This window comes from Rhincodon typus, chromosome 7 (genome assembly GCF_021869965.1).
Source record: "Rhincodon typus isolate 14 chromosome 7, sRhiTyp1.1, whole genome shotgun sequence".
NCBI lineage: Eukaryota > Metazoa > Chordata > Chondrichthyes > Orectolobiformes > Rhincodontidae > Rhincodon > Rhincodon typus.
Genome location: NC_063338.1, coordinates 41,687,800 through 41,711,481, shown reverse-complemented (window position 1 = coordinate 41,711,481; position 23,682 = coordinate 41,687,800).

The following is a 23,682-nucleotide window of genomic DNA, read 5'->3' as shown; positions in this document are numbered from 1 at the left end:
CCGCACTATCCACAACTTGACCCACCTTCGTATCATCCGCGAACTTACTAATCCACCCTTCTACTCCTACATCCAAATCATTTACAAAAATCACAAATAGAAGAGGACCCAGAACAGATCCTTGTGGTACACCATCATAACTGAGTACCCTGTTGAATATTTTCCGTCCACTACCACCCTTTGTCTTCTAAGGGTGAGCCAATTCTGAATCCAATCTGCCACATTTCCCCCTATCCCATGCCTCCTTACTTTCTGCATGAGCCTACCATGGGGAACCTTATCAAATGTCTTACTTAAATCCATGTATACCACATCTACTGCTCTACCTTCATCCACGTGTTTGGTCATCTCTTCAAAGAAATCAATAAGGTTTGTGAGGCATGATCTACCCCTCACAAATCCATGCTGACTATCACGAATCAAACTGTGCCTATCCAAGTGATCATAAATCCTATCTCTCAGAGCCCTTTCCAATAATTTGCCTACCACTGATGTAAGACTAACTGGCCTGTAATTTCCGGGGTTATCCCGGAACAAGGGATCTTGTCCATTGTTTTGAACAAGGGAATGATGTTTGCCTCTCTCCAATCTTCCGGCACTATACCCGTGGACAGTGAGGATGAAAAGATCGTCGCCAAAGGCCCTGCGATCTCTTCACTCACTTCCCATAGAATCCTTGGATAGACCCCATCAGGCCCGGGGGACTTATGTATCTTCACGTTCCTCAAAATTCCTAGTACATCTTCCTTACTAACATCCACCTCCTCTAGCCTACCAGCCTATTTCACACTGTCCTCCTCTACAACTAGGTCCCTCTCAGTTGTGAATACCGAAGAAAAGTATTCATTAAGGACTTTTCCTATCTCTTTAGGCTCTGTGCACAAATTCCCTTTGATTGGCCCTACCCTTTCTCTGGTCATCCTTTTATTTCTCACGTATGTGTAAAAAGCCTTTGAGTTTTCCTTGATCCTATCTGCCACGGTTTTCTCATGCCCACTTAAGCTCTCCTAAGCCCTTTCTTCAGCTCCTTCCTGGATAACTTGTATCCCTCTACAGCCTTTAATAACCTCGCCCTGAGTTCTCCTTTCCTGTTATTTCTTTTATATTTTTCCTTGCAGTTGTATTCACCCCTACAGATGTTAACCTACTGCTTTGTTTCCTACTGGGGTAAACTTTATCCTTCCGTTGCCCCTCCCTCCCCACTTTCTACCTTGCCAACCCAGCATTGAAACTCCCTCTCAAAGCTCATTCCATAATGGAGAGTCTCACCAACTGCTGCTGTTTTAGTCCATCACCCTACTGACCCAGACTCACACTCACCTGACTCCAAAACTGTACTTCAGTGTTAATTCACCAGCACAGCTCCAACAGCTAGCTTCACCACTATATATCCCTCGAATTTCCCTAAGCTTCACCCTTGCTCAGTTGGTGTGAAGCAAATCCGGTTTTCAACCAACAGTCTCTCCGATGAACTGAAGTATCAATGCTTACAGGCTTCTCTGGGTACCTCATAGATTCTCCCAACACAAATCTAGCAAGCTTCCCATTTTCTCAGGTCTCCAGCATTTCTTGAGTTCTGACTACATGAAGCTAGTCCACTCTTCTTGATTTCTTTCCTGGAGGGCAGCTAAAACTAAGTACTCCTAACTTGGAGTCTGCCCCATTTCTGTCCAACTAAACTGTATCACTGGGATAATGTTTCAGTCAACCTTAAACTGTTCTGCATAACCAATCAAAAAATTGTAAAATGCCCCTCCTGTATTGCAGGGTAACATTGAATTTTGCCACCTGACTACTCTTGGAACTTTCTGTTCTGAAGACATTACATTCTCATGTGAATGGAAATGGATTTTATCCCAAATGTCAAAGATTTGAAGAAATATTTTGCTTTTAAGGAACAGAATTCAATGAATTAATCAGGTTGCTGTTCCTTTAAGTGGATAAATTTAATGTAGGAAACGAAATAAGAGATTGCTCCTTTAACAGAATCCAGCAAATGGGTTTGCTTGAAATAGAAAAGAACAGCCATAGAGCAAAGATGTATGGATTCACTTCGCAGTTAATTCATGAAACAGCAAGGAATGACAGTAAAAAATTGAGTTTATGTTTTATTACCTACTTTCATGCCTGGAGAGAGATGTGAATATTCTTTATAATTATTTTGTGATATTTGAAAGGAAAAGAATCTGCTGGGTAACTGGCTTGCATAATATTAAAATTATATTTTAATAATTCCAAGCCAATTATTTTACTTAATAACACAATTTCCTTCACATTTTGAAAGGTATTTCGTTGCAACTTGGAAAATTGAAAACAATGTAAAATAATTGTGAATAACTTTGTTTGCAGGAAGGAATCAGCTTTTGAGTTAAAGAGAATAACTAACTATTCACTGTCAGTACAACTGATCACTAATGCAGGCTCAACAAAATTTTTAAAATTCAATAAAAACTGAAAGAACCGAGGATGCTGGAAATCAGAAACAAAAACAGAATTTGCTGGAAAAGCTCAGGATGATTGGCAGCATCTGTCGAGAGAAATCAGAGTTAACATTTCAGGTCCAGTGACCCTTCCTCAGATCGTTCTGATTAACACTGATTAACACTGATTTCTCTCCACAGATGCTGAGCTTTCCCAGCAATTTCTGTTTTTGTTTTTGAAAAGTTCAATCTCCTGTTTTCAGGTACAATATTAGCTAGTTAAAAAGTTGTTAACCATTTTAAAAACACCATTAAACTCTCACAAGATTCAAAGGTAGTAGTGACAAATGTATTATTTAATTATGGGGACAAATTCGACAATTGAAGACATATAGTAGCTGTATGAATGAAGACTATAATAAATATTTTTGCTTTATTGTTGAGTAAATATGTTACGATTTAAATTACTTGCATTTACACAGCACCCTTCACAACTGCAAGACATCCCAAATTGCTGTACAACCAAATTATTTTTATATATCAAAATTTGTAAGCAGCAAACACAGCAGCCAAATTGTACACAATGAACTCCCACAAAGGGCATTTTGATAATGACCAGGTAATTGTTTGAAGAATAATTACTGGCCAGGACACTGTGGATAAATCCCCTGCTCATTTAAAAATAGTGCCACAGGAGGACCACAGAGCCAGTGAGAAGGTAGAAAAAGCTTCCATTTATGGTCTCTTTTGAAAGATGATATCTCTAAGAATGCAGCACTCTCTAAATACAGAACTGGAGTGTCAGCCTAGGTCTGTGTGCTCAAATCTCTTGCTGCAATCTCTGTAGAGACTGTTAACTCTTTTAAAAATCCAAGTTCCTATTGCCAAAGAAAACTATTACATATCAAGTTTTCAAGTTTTAAAACTTTTAGTGTAACAAGCAAACTAAATGCAACATTAACTAAGCATACTTCATAAGGAACTTGTACTTTAAGCTACAGAAATGAACTTACCCCTGAAATGTTACCACAATTGAAAATCCCATGCTATGATTGTACTTCACACTACCTCTTAAGTAGACAGTCCATTCTCCTGGAATCAGTTCAAAGAGATTCTTAGCTCCTAAGGGTTAACATTTAACCTTAGAACTGCTCTTTGTGGTGATTGTTTTCCTGGAAGTTTATTCTTTGAGTTAGGCAAATCTTTCAGCGTTATTTTAGATGTCACAGATTTTGTCCTCTTAATCAGCATGCAAGTCCTCCTCATCCACATTCCTTCATTATGAAATACATGGACTTCTGCCTCCAGCTGTTCCCTTTCTGTCTCTTGACTTCCTGCACACTGACTTGACTGTGAAATTCAGAGTTTTTTTTAGGAGTAGCTTGTAATCCAGTTCTACAGTGGCTTCTTTTGCACCCCTCCTCCCTCAAGTTAAGCAGCACAAACAAATGTCTGGCAGCATAGTTCGCACTCTATGCATACTGTATGCATGTGCTTGGGTTGCACGCTGGAGCTGTGAGCCAGGTCGTCCATGATAAACTTTGTCACTCAGCAGCCAAAAGAAGGCTATTCCACCATGGACCTTACCTCAGTGACACTGAGGGAGAATGTGTGGAACATTTCTAATTTGCGGAGAAGGTGTTCACTGCAGCTATGCTCTGGTCTTACAGGGTGGCTCTAATGTTATTGAGATGACAGACTGGCACAGAGTAAACAAATTATAAAAGCTGCCAGGATATGGGCATTGACCTGCATGATATGCTGGGAATTGATATTCACCAGTTTCATGTTGAGGGAATGGAACTCTTTGCAATTGTAATATGTTTTGGAATTCAGATGCGGTGCTCACAAAGCAACATTTGTGCAACTGATGGCACCCTGCTACATGAGGAAGCCTGTTATCCTGGCAAAGTGATGTGTCTATTCTTCTTGGTTCTCTATCGAAGAAGAGAATGTGGTATATTCCCCTCTGTTTTCACACGGATAGCATGTCACTTCCCTTATGCAGTAGTAGGTGGGAAACTGCTCCAATGCTAAAATAAAAGTTTATAGCCACTTTTACGTTTTACAGCTTTTTGAAACAACATTCTCATTCTGTTCTGATGTTGCCTGCAAAAGGTACAGAATGCAGTGACCACCTTCTCTGGAAATTAGAAATATTCCACATGCTCTCTCTCAGTGAGGGTGAGGCAAGAGAACTTTTCCCTGAAGATCCATGTTGGAATATCTGAGATAACAAGGTGTAGAGCTGGATGAACACATCAGGTCAAGCAGCATCAGAGGAGCAGGAAAGCTGACATTTCGGGTCTGGACCCTGGAATAGGCACCTTTTGAGTGCCTTTGTCTTCCCTCTCGACATATCCTTTTGAGCAGCTTGTCCTCCTATGTAACAAAATCTGAAACTGCTGGCAAAATCCAGCAGATCTGGCAAATCCATGGAGGGAAAGCAGAATTAACATTTTGAGTCTGGTAACTCTACATCAGAATGCAAAATGAAGAATTGTGTTCTGAAGAAGGGTCACTTGACCTGAAGCGATATCTCTGCTTTGTCTCCATGGATGCCGCCAAATCTGCTGAATTTTGTCAGCAGTTTCTGTTTTAGTTTCAGATCGCCAGCATCTGCAGTTCTTTGTTTTTTTTTTATATTGTGCTCCTTTACATTCCTTCTGCTCACACTCTCAGTCACACTGTGAGTATCAGAGGTATCCATGAATGGAAGCACGTGGTCTGAGCGCAACTCTTGAATTTAGAACCAAGACAGTTATCATGTGCAACGCCACTCTGGATAGACATCACAAACCTTACGTAGCACTAGAAAGCTTCCAGCACTTCTGCAAAGTCAACAGCAGCCAATAGAAATCAATCAGCAACTAATCCGAAAGTAGTTTGCAATGTCTTTAAAACTGCTCTGCAGGGATGGGGCTTCCTGCTGCCAATCACACATTCAGCTAGCATACTGAGTTTGAACATGGCAGCATTAGAATTGAATTGATGCTGCAAACAGACTGACATCTTATGGTGCACATGCCCAAAACCCATGCTAATGACCTCACCCAAAGTGGGGTCCATTGCAGCCTGCACCAGGCATGTGAGAGGCACAGAAACCATTTTGGGTAAGGTCATTGCACAAAACTGGCACCTGAAATAGTGAAACTAATGCAAGCCAGAGTGTCAACCTTGGTGCTTTTACAATCTAAGATAAATAGTATTAGATTTAAATTATGCCAAGTGATTTAAATCTCTATTGGGTTTAACACATATTTTAGCTACTGAAGAATGGTCAACATTGAAAAGCTGAATGTGACTTATTATTGTGTTCAGAAACAAAAGGAAGATGTGCTGAAATAATCAGAGCATTTTCAGTTTTGAAGGTTGTGTCTGTCATAGCCTGTGGTGATTTAGTGTTGCAAAATTTTCTTTGTTTCACCAGATAGTGGCATATTTTAAACAATCAGAATAAAGGACTGATAGTCTTTGGATACCTTATGCCCTGTTACTTTGTATTGTCACTGTTTTATGAATAAACATGCACAAAAACTTCCATTTCAGTCAATTAATAATCTTTAGGAGCAGAGTTCACGGTTTCTTCATAGATTTATTATTGTTGATAGACTTGCATAAAACTGAATTTTAATTTAGTGTAAACTCTGTAGTTTACAGTATAACAAATTAATTTGGGCTTTTGTGTTTATACTCACAGTAACCACTTTTATAATTCCATCTCAGAAGGTAATGAAGATAACTGCCATAGTAAATAATTTCCTTGTTATTGCTAATTACATATTAAACTAATTCACAAATTGCTAGGTCAAAAATTAATTTTTAACCATGGCACCAGGAAGAGGGGGGAAACAAATATTTTGGAGTTATTTGTTTTCGTATTGCAGGATCGAGGTTAGTTCGCAGTTTTATATGCTATCTTTGTTGTCAATATAATTAGAAAATGGAATATTTCTGCCTCTCCTCAAGTTGATTAACAGTGAAGAATTATGTCTACATGAGGAAGAATAACAGAAAAAAAATCTGAAACTCTTGCTAATAAGAGGTTCACACAATTAATAAAATGAAACTGGAATAATGTAGAAATGGAGATTTTGCACAAATTTTATTATGAATATTAATGCAACCCGAGATTCTGGAAGAATATAATGACCCCAGGTAAGAACAGCAGGGATTGAAATCGGTTCATGACTGCAGAATGGTAAGTATATACATATTTCCAATTTATACTTCTCCCTGGGGTGCCATGACCCCTTTTATAACAAGTTTTATAATCGACAAACTTCATCAGATACCCAATCCAGAAAATATTTCGCTCCCATAAACAACTTTCTTTTGTATTTAATTAACTACAGCCCAAGAATTCCTGTTGGTGTTAAGTGTCCACATTAGTAGGAATTATGCCTGTAAGGGGCAAATTGTGAGTTTCTGAACCTACTCACTGTTCCCACCACAGTGTGCAGTGTTTGAAATTAGTGCCTTGCTTTCACATTGGCGGTGCATTTTCCCACACTTGTGTGATAACTTCATTCCAAGGTAAATCCGCGAATGAATACTGCATAGTGAGGGATCCTGCAATTTTATGGTTTTAAGTACTACATATGTAGCATTTTCATATGGTTCTTTCCAACTGAACTTTAATGGTCAAATGGATTCTCATATGTTTTAAATCTATCATGGAGAGGTGCAGGGTTCATTTCTGGTTACTGTTGCACATATTTGGATTTTAGTGCTCCCTTCTTGATTAATTTAGTGGACGTTGAACATAAATGTGATACCAGGGAGTCAGACCACTGGTGGGCTCATTGTATCTGCTAATTGTTTACATTCTGCATCTATAGATTTGGGTGTAGCTCTCTGGCAATGACCGACAAGCATTATTTCCATTGATTCAGATGCATCAGAGCAGCAGTTACGGAGTTGTGCTATTTGCTTCAAAGAGACATTTAGGGAACCTTCATTCAGGATATGGAACACACAGCAGTCAAGCTGACTGTGCCATACCAGCTCAGAATGCTATCTCAAGGTGCAACAAATAGGTGATGGATGCTTCTTTCAGTAGAATCAACGCCTTCATTTCCATTTTTACTGAAAAGCGTGCCAGGTCTTCCCACTGTTATTCCAAGTTCAAAGAATAACTGGCACTACCCTTATGCCTATTTTGGTCCTTAGACATAATGCACCAACCTACACTACGTGCTTCTGATTATCTCCAGTAATATTGTCTACTGTATGTTTCAAATAACCTTAACAGTTGTGACTGCTATGTTTTACAATCAGAAGAAATCCTTTGCACAAAGTTCAAATGCAGGCTCCTATCTTTCCCCTATTTTTATGCCTAAGTAATGAAAAAAGGCACTCACTCAGCTGGGAGTATTCTATAGAAGCCCTGACAGTTAGAGGGAGTAAGAAAACAATTACACAAGCAAATTGCTGAGAAGAATGGAAATCATGAAAAGTATGGAAATTCAACAGTCTGAATGCTAAGAGACAAAATCTACACAAAATGGGTACAGGACACGGGATTCTTAAAATGTACTCAAGAGAACCTTTTTAGCCATTACATAATAAATCTTAGAAAAGAAAGGATCATTCTGGACCTAGCATTAAGGAATAAAATTGAACAAGTAGAAAGGGTAACAATGGGGGCAGCCAATATAATTAAGTTCAACTTAGTATAATCATTGAAAAGGACGAAGATAGGTCAACAGTACATTTGTAAATTGGGGAAAAACAATGGTACTAAGCTGAGATATAATTTGTCAAAAATGATTAGAAACAGCCACTTGAAGATATATCAGCGTCAGAGCAGAAGAACGCAGTAAAAGAAGAGATAAAGTTCAAAACAAATGTCTTCCCACAAAGTTCAAGAGTGGGAGTCCCAAATCCTGAAGCTCCAACACTGAATGTTAAATAACACACGCAATAGGATGAGGCAAGAAAGGAAAATTTAGGACTGATCTGAGATGTCAATTTTAATGAAAGCCTAGAGCAGTATAACAAGTGCAGTGGTAGAACAAAGGTTTTGAAAGCAAAGGAGGGGCATGAAAAAGTATTGGCAATTAAAATCAAGGAAAACCCAAAGGTGATTTATAAAGAACCAGGGAATAACAAAGGAAAGAGTAGGATGAATTAGATACCAAAATGTAACTTATGCATGGAGGTGGAATACAGAGTGCAGTTCTTAATGAAAACTTTGTGCCTGTCTTCACAGAAATGGGTGATGAAGCAGGCACAATAGTTGAAGTAGAGGTGTATGAAAAACTGGATAGAGTATATATGTAAAGGAAATATTGAAATGATTAGCATCTTTGAAAATGGATAAGTTGCCAGAACTAGACGAAATACTTCCCAGGATGAAATGAGAAGCAAGGAAGAAAATAACAGAAGCATCAATCATCATACTATAAATCTTCTTCGGTTATAGGCATGCTGTCAGAGGACTGGAAGAGTGCTTGCATTATACTGTGGTTTACAAAGGGAGAATAACCACAAGCCAGTCAGCCAAATCGTGACAGTGGACAAATTAATGAAAAATGTTCTGAGGGACAATATAAATCAGCCTTTAGAAAAATTAATTAAGGACAGTAGGAATAAATTTATTATGGAATGGCTATGTCTGATAAATGATTGAACTTTTTGAAGATGTAAACAAGGAAGGCTGAATGAGTTTTTCGCACTTAATGTAATTTGCATTAATTTATTCTGAAGTCAATTGGTGAAATAGGAAACTGGAAACTAATCTTTTATGTAACAGATTTATTTACTGAATGCAACATTACAAATGTCAGCTGTCTTACTAACCAACACTCAGTGTCCAAGAATTCTGTCAATATATAAGCATTTTTTAAATTAATCTGTAAATAGTACTTGAGCCAGAAATTTCTGGCCTAGATGTAAGAGACGAGACTATGCATTACAAGATTAGATCATTATGTATTATCTAAGTACTCAAGATGCTTAAGCAATCAATGTCCCCACTTGTATCTCTTTATCCTTAATAATCTAATTAACAATCGTGTGATTTTAGCAAGGATTTTGATCAAGTCTTAGTTTGGAGTTATTTCATCATTAGTGTTTTGTGACCTCATGTCCCACACTAATAAGATGCATTCTTTGTGTAAACTATCAGCACAACTACTGAACATATTACTGATCCATGACTTAACCACACTACATCCTCATTCATCCAATGTTGTGATGGATTACATAAAATCTACTGAGGAAACTTGATTTTTGACATGATTTCACGTTTGAAAGTTGCCATCAGCTTTCATTTTGTTCTATTGGTCTTGTAGAAAAAATTACCATGAATCTTATTTTATCATGCTTTCTCATTTTCCCAAGAACTGTTATTAAACCTCTTCACTCCACAGTTCGGCTGCTGCATATATTGAAATTCATATGCATTTCATCCCTGTTGAAGATGTCATGCAATGGTTATCTAGTAACCAATGTAATAATTCTAATGATTTTTAAGGACCTATTCTGAAATATGCCTTTCAAGATCAGGTTCCTGTTCTCACAGTTCATTTTGTCTTCAAGATCTTCAGGGGAGATGGGGAGGTGATGGCCTAGTGGTATTATGGCTGGACTGTTAATCCAGAGACCCAGATAATGTTCTGGGGACCTGGGTTCGAATCCTGCCATGGCAGATGGTGGAATTTGAATTCAATAAATATCTGGAATTAAGAGTCTAATAATGACCATGAATCCATTGCTGATTGTTGGGAAAAACCCATCTGGTTCACTAATGTCCTTTAGGGAAGGAAACTGCCATCCTTACCTGGTCTGGCCTACATGTGACTCCAGACCCACCGCAGTGTGATTGACTCTTAACTGTTTTCTGGGCAATTAGGGATGGGAAAAGTATGCTGCTTAGCCAGCGATGTCCTCATCCTGTGAATGAATTAAAAAAAGGTGCATTCTTCTTCATCCATTCTCGCACAATTCCTTTACTAACAAAGAAATTTCCTTACTGCAACACATTTATTTGATGAGTTTGAAAATGTTTTAACTTGTAGCTTGAAACTAGCTTTGCACAATTTTCCTTTTGCCAGAGAATCAATTTTTTTTTTACCATTTGCTCTGTATGGTCTGTGGGGGCTAATCTTAAACTTCTTAGCAGTCCAACCCATAGTCACTTCCTGCTCACTTCCATGGACAAAATTATAAGTGAGTTAGACCTACAAATCTGAGATGAAGAATTGAAGTTGACATATAATCTAAGTATTGCACCTCTAAGTAAATAAAAAAGGATAGATCCATGTGCCGAGCAGTGTTACAAATCCCTGTCGAGATTGGTAACTTGTAAAAGAAAGGAATGCCTGAAATTCTAACTGAAAGATATCAAATGGACAGGATCCAACTTTTTGAAACTTTTATTGTAGCAGACGAACCAAAATCAATGTTATTCAAATATTAATTAACAAGCAAAGGAGATTTCAAAAAATAAGGTAAATTTCACTTTAAATAGTCAATTCAAAGATACAGTTCACATAATTACAAGCACATGCATTGTTTCCCACACAAATATGACATGATGTGCAATTTCACAGCCTTTCCAACTCAGCCTCCACTATGGAGAATCTCTCATCGCTCAGTCACTTTGGCCCTGGAGTTATGTTCAGCAACAGTAAGTCCCCAAACTCTGACAGTATGCACAAAATATCCTGAGACCTCCTTCAATGGCCCCTCTCAACAGTCTGATTATCTCTGGAAAAGCTGAAATAACAGCAGTAGGTGTCCAATCCTCTGTTCTTCCTATCTTCAGATCCTTGTCCTTTCCTTTGTGGATGCAATTTTCTCCCAGACCAAATGAATTTATGTTTAAAAGGAGCCAATCTAAGCAAGCTTTCTTGAGCTAATTTAGTTATTGACCATGAGAAGAAATAATAATACAACATACTGACTAGAAATGAGAGGAGAGTCCAAAAAAGATAAAAGTTAAAAAAGATATTTATTTAACAGCAGCACCGGAATGACAGGAGGTTTTCTTTTCAGCTGTGACATTCATAACACTCATTCTCTTCTTCTAACGCACACAGACTTGAATTGAAATGGTTCTTTTAACCTCTACTCTTGCATATTCTTAAAACGTGAAAATGCAACAATGTCACTCAATTAGACTGCTCTCTTTTCTCCCATCAGTCACAACCTGGGATGACTCACAAAAGATTACATTCAGTTTGCAGTAAATTTCTTCCTTTGAAATCCTTCTCTTTGAGGCTTCCTTGACACACATCGAATATGACATTCCATGGTCACTCTTGAGGGGAAGGATAATCAACAGACCTTCCACTCAGTCACTGAATTGCATTGATGATAACTTATATTCTCAGTCATTTTGGCTTAGGTAGTCTTGGTCATAGACCAATCACAGAGTTGTACAGCACAGAAACAGAACCTACAGTCCAACCCATTCCTGCTGCCTTAATATCCTAAATTAATCTAGTCCCATTTACCAGCATTTGGCCCATATCCCTCTAAATGCTTCCTATTCATGTACCCATCCAAATGCCTTAGAAATGTTGTAATTGGACCAGCATTCACAACTTCCTCTGGCAGCTGATTTCATACATGCACTACTCTCCATGTGAAAAAGTTGTCCCTTAGGTCCCTTTTAAATCTTTCCCCTCTCTGCTTAAACCTATGCCCTCTGGTTTTGGACTCACCTACCCTGGGGAAAAGACCTTGGTTATTCACGCTATTCATGCCCTCATGATTTTATAAACCTCTATAAAGTCACCCCTCAGCCTCTGATATTCCAGGGAAATAGCCCCAGGCTATTCAGCCTCTCCCTGTAGCTCAAGCACTCCAAACCTGGCAACATCTTTGTAAATCTTTTCCGCACCCTTTGAAGCTTAACAACATCTTTCATATAGCAGAGAGACTTTAAAAAGAAAACACAAAGTAATTAAATGGTCAATATATCTATAGATTATCTGGGATTATGCACCATGTTCATGACGTACCTCGTCTCTGAACACCTGGTGCAATTCTGAAGCCATCATGATGAATATATATATATATATATATATATATATATATCTTCTGTGGTACATAATTCTGCTGATGTTTATAATAATTGGTGACTATTATGGAGTATACTATGTGATACAGTATCAAGAGCTCAAGATGCCAATGCCAAAAGGACAAAAGTAATCAGCTCCTCATCAAGGAGGTTGTATTTGTTGGTCAAGATGGTTCTGCATATGTTCAAACATCCAGAGCAGGCAGACAATAAAGCCCCTAACCAGCACATAGTGAAGGCTATGCAAGTTTTTGAAATCATGGGTTTATGTAAAGGAGCAGAATACTTAGAAACACTCCTACTGATGCTCAATAAATGTATGACTACCTTCATCTTTCTCCAGCAATCTTTCCTGTCATTCCAAGTCAGCAAACCTATTTCGTGACTGCCAGACCAGGCCTAAAAGTATAGCTGAAGACCACCCAATTTCTCTTCACGGGGAAGCTGATGAAGGCACTGACAGATGGATTGGTCCCTTGCTTCAAACCAGAAGGCTGAGGCTGGAGCTGGTTCAACCTCAGAATTCCACTTTAGAGGTAGAGTTTGTTGCAACCTCAGTAAATGTGTACAATTGATCATGTAAAATGAAGACAATTGAAAAACAAAAAGAAATATTGGCATGGTGCTGGCTTTTTCCATATTGTTGATAGTGCTGTCAGGTTGACCTGCCAAGTATGCAAAAGCAGTAGTGGAACAAATGTAATAAACTGTCTCCCAGAGGCACCTTCAAGGACTCTGTTGCAATATTCTATTTGTGATGCTGTATTGTTGACCCAAGTTTATGACTGAATGAGTGATAGAAAGAAAGATAATACAAGAACAGAATTGTACAAGTGCCCTACTGTCTGGGTGTTGTAGTAGCCAAAAATGACTTGTATCTCCATCTTGAAGGTAGTCAGGGACATATAGTTCTTGGGGTGTCCTTTAGTTCACATCTGTTCCTTTTAATATTGTCAACCTGTTCTGCAGCCAGAAAAGTAGTGTAAATATTTTGCAACTTCTAAGAGGCAATTCCAATCTGCAGCCTCCATGTTATGTCAACAAACATACATTCCAGCTAGTTAGGCACAGTGCTGTAGAAGGATTTCCTAGGTAAAGACGTTTTAAGATCTCAATGCAACAACACTTACAGATGTAAGTGCCACGCTGCTCAGTCACCCGGCATGTTAAGTGCACAGGAATCCTCAAAGTTGTATAAATACTTTGAATGAGCACCAATAGAAAGAGTAACAGGCTATGAGAAAACATTTTATGGTGTGTATACTTGGGGTAACTATTCACGTCAATTGTGGCTCCTTGCTTAATACTCTCTGCTCTCAAGTTAGTTGGTTGTTCTCGTGCCTAATCTGCTGCTGGAATCCAAACTAATCCCTTCATTACCTCCAGACCTGAAGCCGATCGCCAATATTCTACCCTCTGTAAAGTTGAGATTATCCAAAAAACTGCTTCGCATGTCCTTCCTCATGTAATGTCCTGTTCATCTATTACCCCTGTGCTTGCGGTCCTACATTAGCTCCCAATTAATCTTTGTTTATAAATCTCTCCTTGGGTTTGCCCCTCCTTATTCCATTATCTCCTCTAGCTCTACAACCTCGCAGGTATCTACCCTTCTCCAATGCTGGCCTCATGAGCATTCCTGATTTCAGTCCCACCACCATTAGTGGCTGTGCATTGAGCTTCCGAGGTCCCAAATTGTAGAATACACTCCCTAAATGTCTCCATTTCTTTACTTCTGTTCCTTTCCTTTAAGATTTTGTTTTAAAAATCTATCACTTTGACCGCAATTTGGCCATCTGTGCTAGTATCAATATATGGGGTTCAATGACAAATGTTGCTTCATTAGCCTCCTGCGAAGCAACTTGGGGCATTTTATCATGGTAAAGGGGCTATATAAACAATAAATATTAACTACAAGTTGTTGCTGTTGCTGTTAATACAGTGTGGAGTTGGAGGAACACAGCAGGTTAGGCAGCATTAGAGGAGCAGGGAAGTCAATGTTTCAGGTTTACACCTTTCATCAGGACTGGGGAGGGGAAGGGAGCTCAGAAATAAATAGAGGGAGGGGATGGGGCTGGGGAAAAGTCGGTGGGATGGTGATAAGTGGATGCAGGTAGAGGGTTGTGAAGATAGGTCATGGTAAGGGTGAGGTGGACAGGTGAGAAAGAACATGGACAGGAGTGTCAGGTCAGGAAGAAGTGGATGAGATGGAAGGTTGGACATGGGATGAGGCCAAGGGTTGGGGAGACTTTGAAACTGGTGAATTCCATGTTTAGGCCATTGGGCTGTCGGGTCCCAAGGTGGAATATGAGGCGTTGCTCCTCCAGTTTGCAGGTGGTGTCATTGTGACACTGGAGTAAGCCCAGGATGGACATGTCACCCAGGGAGTGGGAGGGGGAGTTAAAATGGTTGGCAACAGGAAGGTGCTGTTGATTATAGCGTACAGAGCACAGATGCTCTATGAATCAGTCGCCAAGTCAGTTCTTGGTCTCATCGATGTAGAGGAGATCACATCAGGAGCAACAGATACAGTAGACCAGGTTGGAGGATGTACAGGTGAATCCCTGTCAGATTTGGAAAGATTGTTTGGGCCTTGGACGGAGGTGAAAGGGGTGGTGTAGGGGAAGGAGTAGCACCTCCTGTGGTTGCAGAGAAAGGTAGCGGGTGTGGTGGGGTTGGTGGGGAGTGTGGAGCGGATGAGGGATTCTTGCAGGAGGGTGGGTGAGAGAAGGTGTAGTCAAGGTAGCTGTGGGAGTCAGTGGGTTTGAAATAGATGTCGGTGCTGAGATAGTTACCGGAGATGGAGACAGAGAGGTCCACAAAGGGGAGGGAGGTATCAGAGATGGTCCAGGTGAATTTGAGATTGAGGTGAAAGATGTTAGTAAAGTTGATGAACTGTTCAAGCTCCTCATGGGAGCATGAAGCAGCATGCAAGAATGCGATCCCATACTCCCAATTCCTCCGCCTCCGCTGAATCTGTTCCCATGATGGAGTGTTCCACTCGCAGACATCCCAGATGTCCTCCTACTGCTGAGGACAGTAATTTCTCCCCTCCAGTGATTCATAATGCCGTCAACCGCATCTCTTGCATTTCCTGCATTTCTGCCCTCAAACCCCCTCCTCCCGAACACGAATAAGGGCAGAGTACCCCTTGTCCTCATATACAATCCCACCAACCTCTGCATCCTGCGCATCATCCTCCACCACTTTTGCCACCTACAATTCAACCCCCACTGAAGAGATTTTCCCTCTCCACCCCTATCTGCCTTTCATAGGGACCGCTCAATCCACAAGTCCCTCAACCGTACCACACTCCCCACCAGCCCCACCATACCGGTCGCCTCTCCCTGTCCTTCTTTCTCACCTATCTGCCCCACCCTTCCCATGACCTATCTTCACAACTCCCTACTTGCATCCACTTATCACCATCCCACCTACCTTCCCCCAGCTCCATCTCCTCCCTCTATTTATTTCTGAGCTCCCTTCCCCCTCCCCAGTCCTGATGAAGGGTGTAAACCTGAAGTGTCGACTTTCCTGCTCCTCTGATGCTGTCTGGCCTGCTGTGTTCCTCCAGCTCCACACTGTGTGTTGTCTCTGACTCCAGCATTGGCAGTTCTTGCTATCTCTTGCCGTTGCTGTTGTTGGTGCGCTTACAAATCACACTCTAGAGACTTGAGCACATAATTCAAGCTGACACTTCAGTGCACCACCAAAGAATGAGACAGTTAGAGATCATGCCTTTTGGATGACATGGCACTATTTAACGTAGAAATATAAAGAATGGCAACAGAAATAGACCATTCAGCCCATTGATTTTGTTCTGCCAGTCAACATGATCGTGGTTGATATTGTAGCTCAACATCACACTCTGGCTCTCACTGCCCATATTTCTTGACATATTTAGGAATCTGTCTTTTTCTTTCTTAAATATACTCAGTGACTTGGCCTCCCCAGCTGACTATGTTACAGAGTTGCACAGAATCACCATCCTCTGAGCGAAGACACTCCTCCTCATCTCAGTCTACAATGGCCTATACCTTGAGACTTTGACCCCTAGTTCTGGATCCTGGAACCTGGGGAAATATTATCCCTATTTGTCCAGCCATGTCAGAATTTTATATGTTCCAAAGAGATCCTGTTCTCTTTCCTCCTTCTTACTCAGGATAGAAAGTTTTTCTGTTGCCTAACTTTGGGAAATTATGCGCATGTTTGAATTCAGATCCTGTATGTGTTGTGGACTTTGCCATGCCAGGCATTTCTGCACATGATGACCTTCGATACATTCATTCTTTCATTTTATTGTGTGATGAACTTCAATTTAGCCAATGGAGGGTCCAGTTGTGGAGGAAATTTGCATCTCAACTATCCCCAACCCCCATCCCACCATCAATGCAGCTAGGAATACTAGAGATTTAATGGCCACTTGAGCCCTTTAAATCAGCCTGAGCTGTTGCCCTTGTACCAATGCTCTACTGAACAGCCCTGCAGCTTCTACAGAATAGAGAAATTATGTAAATTGAGCATAAACAACTGTGCAAGTGCAGTCATGGAAACGATTCGCAATGTACCGTTTACCTCTGATTTTCATAAAGGAATTTTCAGCCTTATAAACTGACATTACTCTATAATTAATTACAGATATAAATATGCCTTTTATAAGTGGCTGAAAGTCAATTAATCTGAAAACAATTCTGACAAGCTCTTTAGTTTAAGTCAGATTTCACCTTCTGACTTGGAATGGAAATTGGCACTGTTTCTCTGATGCTCCATGTATGGGTAATTTACTTGGTCAAAGAAACATACAGCATGTAGCAATTGTAACAAGATCAACTGGATGGAACTCATAGAATATGAGTTCCCTGATTGGGGATGTTAACCTGGTCCAATCAGGGAACCCTGGCTGACAGATATAAACAGGAGTGTCAGACATCCTGTTTACTCTGAGAGCTGGCTCTGAGGGAGCTGGATCAATGTCAATGACTCTCTGCGTGTAAATAAAGGGTGACTTGGTGAAGAGCTACTAGCCTGTATGAAGTTATTTCACAGCATTTAGTGGCAGTTGATATCTAGGAAGCTAGGAAAATATGAAGCACTGATCAGCGTATGTGTTTGAATATTAGTTTGCTGTTGGAGTCCACAACTCAAACTTGTATTTTACAATGTAATGAATTCATCACTCTTTTTGTTTGCCCTGAAGAGAGTTTAATTATTCTGTACAATCTGAGGAAAGATTCTTCAAACACTGCTGAAAATTACGCCAGACTTTCAGGGAGGTACTGAGAGGAATGAGTGCAGCTGATCCAAATCTTTTCTCTCTTGTTAAGAAGTTAGAGGTCACACAAGTGTTTTGTGTGTTTTGGACCTCCACAGCGATTCGCTTGCTCTTCATGAACATCGACAGTTTGGCGTCCAGCCTCTGCAATGTCTCACCTATCCCCGAAACCAGAATCTCTATTGCGGGTTCCAACATGAAAAACAGGTCAAGGCTATCCTCAGCGATGCCTTTGTAACTTTCAACATTCCATTGAGGTAATGCCTTTGGGATCACTGCATGTGGATCTAAAACTCAGTTCCCATTGATAGTGAAGCTGAGCTTGCTTTAGCCATCAATAAAGACAGCATTGAGGGACTCCCATTCCAGAGCATTCACTTTGGTGTGCTGCTACAGCTCTGACAATGTCATCTTGTGACCCTGACAGGCCTTCCCCAGGCCTAGGTCTGACCCTGGGCCTGGGCCTCTTCTCAAGTTTGGGTTTGTTATGGGCCTGGGTATCGGCTCGTCCTCTAGTCTGGGCCTGTGCCTGAGCCTGGGCCTGGGCCTGTTTCCAGGCCACACTTTGGAGCCTGGCACAGCAGTGGTTGTGTTATTAGGCTAGCCAGAGGACCAGGCTAATAACCCAGCGAGTGTAAATTCAAATCTTACCACAACAGCTTGAGAATTCAAATTCTGGAAATCTAAAGACATACTGGCATCAGTAAAAGTGAATGTAGGATTGTTGTAAAAACCACATTGTTTCACTGATACTCACTAGGGCAGGAAATTTGTTACCATTACTAATCCGGCTTAAAAGAGAGCCCAGTCACACATGATTCATACTTGACCTTCGCACATCCTCAGAAGGACATATTCCAGCAGTAGATCCATGGATCATGTTCTGGCTGATATTCCCTCTTGTTAGATCATGGGTTTAGATGCTAATTGTAGCATCTTTCCAGCCACTGAAATGGAGATCAGGTAAATCAGCAGCCTGGGGATGAAATCAGATTGATTCTTTCCAATGTTTCTTAGTTTCCAACTGAATTCAATCAAATGAACTGTTAGAACAGCTGTTGAATTTACCACATTTACAAAAGAGCTACATTTTGGCCATTTCTATTTTCAGAAGGAGGGATGTCTTACTGCGGCTATACAGAGCCTTAGTGAGAACATACCTGGAGTATTGCATGCAATTTTGTTCTCCCTACCTAAGAAAGGATATACTTTCCACACAGGAAGTGCAGCAGTGGTTCTTTAGGCTGATACTGGGGAATCTAGGACTGTGCTTTAAGGATAGATCAGGTTGACTGGGCCTGTATTCACTTGCGTTTAGAAGGATAAGAGGGATTCCGGTTGAAATGTATAAAATTCTAACAGGCTGGACAGACTAGATGCAGAAAGGATGCCTTCCCTAATTAGGGAGGCTAGAACGAGGGGGCACAGGCTCAGGATATGGGTGAGAACATGTAGGACTGAAAGGAGGAAATGTTTATTCACTCAAATGGTAGTGAACCTGTAAAATTCTGTACGGTAAAGTGTTTCCACAAATTTTCTTTCTGGCTGTGCAGGCCTCTGAGATCCACATGTAGCAGCGACGTCCAGAACTGAAAGTCAATGCCGTGAATGTGGTGCTGACACCGACTGCTGGCATAGAACATTGGAGCAGCTGTGTGCATAATCAGCTTAACAGCAATGTTGCTGTAAAGGCTGGGGCACTGAATGTATTCAATAAAGAGATCAATCCATTTTAGATTTTAAAAGTATCAAGGAAATAGAAATATTCCTTTGAGATAGATGATTGGCCATGATCCTATTGAATGGCACAGCAGATTTGAAGGGCTGAATAGCTTACTTCTGCTCAGGGTTTCTATGTTTTTATGTGTCTCTATCAAAACTGAAGTTTCTGTATCCTAACAGAATTGTTGTGCGTCCCAAGGTAAAGAATTATTTTGTTCCTTTTTAATTGTTTCATAAAATGTGGTCATTACTCTAATGCTCTGCATTTATTACCCATCTCCAAAAGTTCTTGAGATGGTAGTAGTGATCTCCCTTCTTGAATCACTGAAGTTTGCATTGGGGTACACTCAGAGTGCTGTTGAGCAGTGAGTTCCAGGACTTTGACCCAACAACAATAATAGTGATTCTTTTTATAGCACAGCATTGTATTTGATAAAAAACAAAGAAGAACAAAGAAGAGTACAGAATAGGAATAGGCCCTTTGGCTCACCAAGATGATGTCTTTTGATGCAAAAAACCTTTTGCCTCTATGTGGTCCATATCCCTCTATTCCTTGCCTACTCATTTATCTATCAAGGTGCCTCTTAAACATTGATATTGTATCTGCTTCTCCCACCTCCTCTGGCAACGCATTCCAGGCATTTACCACGCCATGTGTGAAAAGCCTGCCTTTCAATTTTCTTTAAACTTGCTCCCTTTTACCTTACCACTCCCTAGTAATTGACATTTCTACCCTGGGAAAAAAGACGCTGACCATCCATTCTATCACCTATCTCTTAATTTTGTAAACTTCTATCAGGTCTCCCCTCATTTTTAAATGTTCAAGTGAAAACAAAGCAAGTTTGTCCAATCTCTCCTCATAGCTAATAACTGGGAGGGTAACTGGACCTGCTGTTTTTGTCCAACTAGCTAGTAAAGGTTGTGAGTTTGGAAGGTGCTGCCAAAGAAACATTGCCGAGATGTTGCATTCTATCTTGTAGATGCACAGCCCCTGTGCGCTAGTGTTGGAGGGAATGAATGCTTATGGTGGTGAACAAGAGGGTGAGCAAGTGGACATTTTACTCTGCATGCTAACCAACTTCTTGCCTGAGTGGGTGCATCTCTAAAAATACTTAAGAATCTGACAGCATGCAAGGTGGAGATCATTTCATCACACTCCTGACTTGTGCCAGGTGGTGAGTCATATGTTACAGAATACACAACATCTGACCTGCTGTCATAATCACAATATTTAAGTTTCTGGTCAATTGTTGACCTTTGATGTTGATGTTGGAGTGATTCAGCAATGGGTATTGCCTTTAAATGTGAAGGGACAATTGTTAGATTTTCTTTTGTTGGGCATGGTCATTTCCTGGTACCTGTGTGGAGTGAATCTTACTTGCCATTCATCAGCTCAAGCTTGAATGTTATCCAAGTTTGAAACATGAACAGACTGTTTCAATATCTAACATTCCCAATTCTGGGAATGCTCCCTGAGAAAATCCTGCAGCAATTACTGTAGGATGAAATGGTTAGCCTCCAACTACCACCACCCTCATCCTTCGTGCTAAAAATGACTCCAATCCATGGAATGTTTTACCCTGATACCCACGGACTTCAGTTTTACTAGAGCTTCCTGATACTGCATTCAGTCAATGCTGTCTTGAGATCAAGGGCAGTCAGTGTACCTCACCTCTTTGTCAATGTATGAACTGATGTTGTTAAGTGTCTGGAGCGAACTGATCCTGGACTGGAAAAAAAAAACATTGAGCATTGACAACCAGATTATTGGTGAGAATGTTCCACTTGATAGCACTGTTATTGGCACCTTCCTTCACTTTGCTGAAGGCTATGTGTGGACTGAGTTTTGGTTGGATTGGATTTGTCCTGCTTCTTGTGAACAGGATATAACTGAATAATTTTCCACTTTCTCAGTAAATGTAATTTATAATTATATTGAAATTGCTGGGTTCAGTTTGTTTTGGATCTCAGCTCTTCAGCACTATACTAGGATACTGTGGGGCCCTTGGCCTCTGGTCCATCTATGGTGTACAGTCTTTTTTTAACATCATATATTGTGAATCAAATTGAGTGAATACTGGCATCTGTGATGGTGAGGACCTTAAAAGGAAGCCGTGATAACTCATTCATTCAGCACTGATGTCTGAAAACAATTGCAAATTTTCTCTTGCACTCATATGCTGAATTACAGCCATATTGGGGATGGAATATTCATCTCTTGCCTACTTGATTGTTCACCACAATTTATCACTGGATATGGCAGTATAACAGAGCTTTGCTCAGATCCATTTGTATGGAGTTGCTTAGTTCTGTCTATAGTGTGCTGCTCCTGCCACTTCGCATGAATGTAGTCCTGTGTTGTAGCTTCCCCCAAATAACACCTCACATTTAGATACTCCTGGTGCTCCTTGTATTTCCTCATGTGTTGAATTCATATTGTTTGCCTGACTTAGTTCAGGTGTATGCTGGGCTATGGGGTTACAAATGGTGGTGAAACTCTTTTCTGACTGATGGTCTCATGCATGCCCAGTTTTGAGCTGCTAGCTCTATTCCGCATCTACTTGACTCAGCATTGTGGCAAAGCTACACAATATAATGGAAAATGACCTTATCGAGAAATTGGGACTTTGCTGTCAAGGAAAGGTACATCTGCAAAATGTAGATTGGTGAGTATGAAGTCAAGTAAGTTTTCTCCTTATATTGCTCTTTCCCTACCTGTCACAAGCACATTTTTACAGCTATGACCTTCAACAATTTCACCTGTAGTTATGATTGTTTATATTTGTTCGTGAGATGTGGGTGTCACTGGCTCAGCCAGTATTCATTGTTCATTTATAATTGCCCTGGAGAAGGTAGTGGTAAGCTGCCTTCTTGAACTGTTATAGTCATTGGCATATAGGCAAACCCACAGAGCTGTTCGGAAGGGACTAACAGAATTTTAATCCAGCGACAGAGAAGGAACAGCGATAACATTCCAAATCAGGATGTAATGTGACTTGGAGAAGAACCTAAAGGTAGTGGCCTCCTCTGCATCTGCTGTCCCCATCCTTTTAGGTGGCAGAGGGCATGGGTTGAAGGGTGCTGTTGAAAGAGCCATGGTAAGTTCCTATTCTTACGCTAGCTCGCTCACCAGCTGCCACTGGCATAATCTTGCAGCTAGTTCATACTTTCAACCAATTTAACTGTTCATGGGTTTTTAAAAATTCTTTTAATGTTCCCCAATTCAGAGTATATTCTGTGCTTTTGCTATCCTTTTCCAATGGTGTCTAACATAATGGAGCACTGATATATCTGCTATAGGATGACTGTTGGTGGTGATTAGAGGCCATGAAATTTCTTAGGTCCACATCCAATGTTAAGCCCCACCATCTTCTTTCCTCACTTCGAACAGTGTGCCATCGCTTGTGCTGAATATTTTCTGTGCCACTGGCAGCTGGCCTGGTGATAGAGGAGGATGGGACATTGGTGAAACGTATATTCCGTGAATATGTTGCTTGATTAGTCTTTCAGATAGTTCTCCCTATTTTAACATTACTTCAGATATTAATGAAGAGCATGTTCCTCCTGTTGTGTGAGTTAATACTGGTTTTATTCTAATTATTGTTGCTTGTAGCAGTTTGATGCAGCTAGTGGCTTTGTGGTTTTATTTCCGAGCACAGATTCAAACACATTATTGAGAATCTGTGATCACATATCAGCCAAACTTACTTCCATAAAGGATATTAATAAACCCATATGAGTTATTGATTCTCTTGTGGCTACTGGTGACACCTAGAGAGACTAGCCTTTTTTTATTATTAAATGTATATTTAATTAACTGGTTTTAAATTCCTCATTTACTAGGATGGGATTTGAACTCATGCCTCTGGATCATTAGTCCAGACCTCTGCATTATGAGTCCAGGAACATAAATACCAAGCTCCTTGTCTCATGTAAGCCAGCTGTTAATGCACTAAGGAAAGATATTAATGAAAAGCCTTTGTGGGGTCTGCCTCACCTTTGTTTTTCTTTCTTCTTTCCATAGGATTAAATAGGAGATGAGGCACAGATACAAGCCAACTAACCCAACAAATCAATACTGGCGTTTATGGTCCGCTTGAACTTCCTTCCACATTTCCTTACCCAAATATATCTTCATAGCCAAATAATCCCTTCCCCTTCTCATGCTTATCTAGCTACGCCCTACCTGCATCTATATAACTTGATTCAACTACTCCCTGACATGGGGATTTTTACAT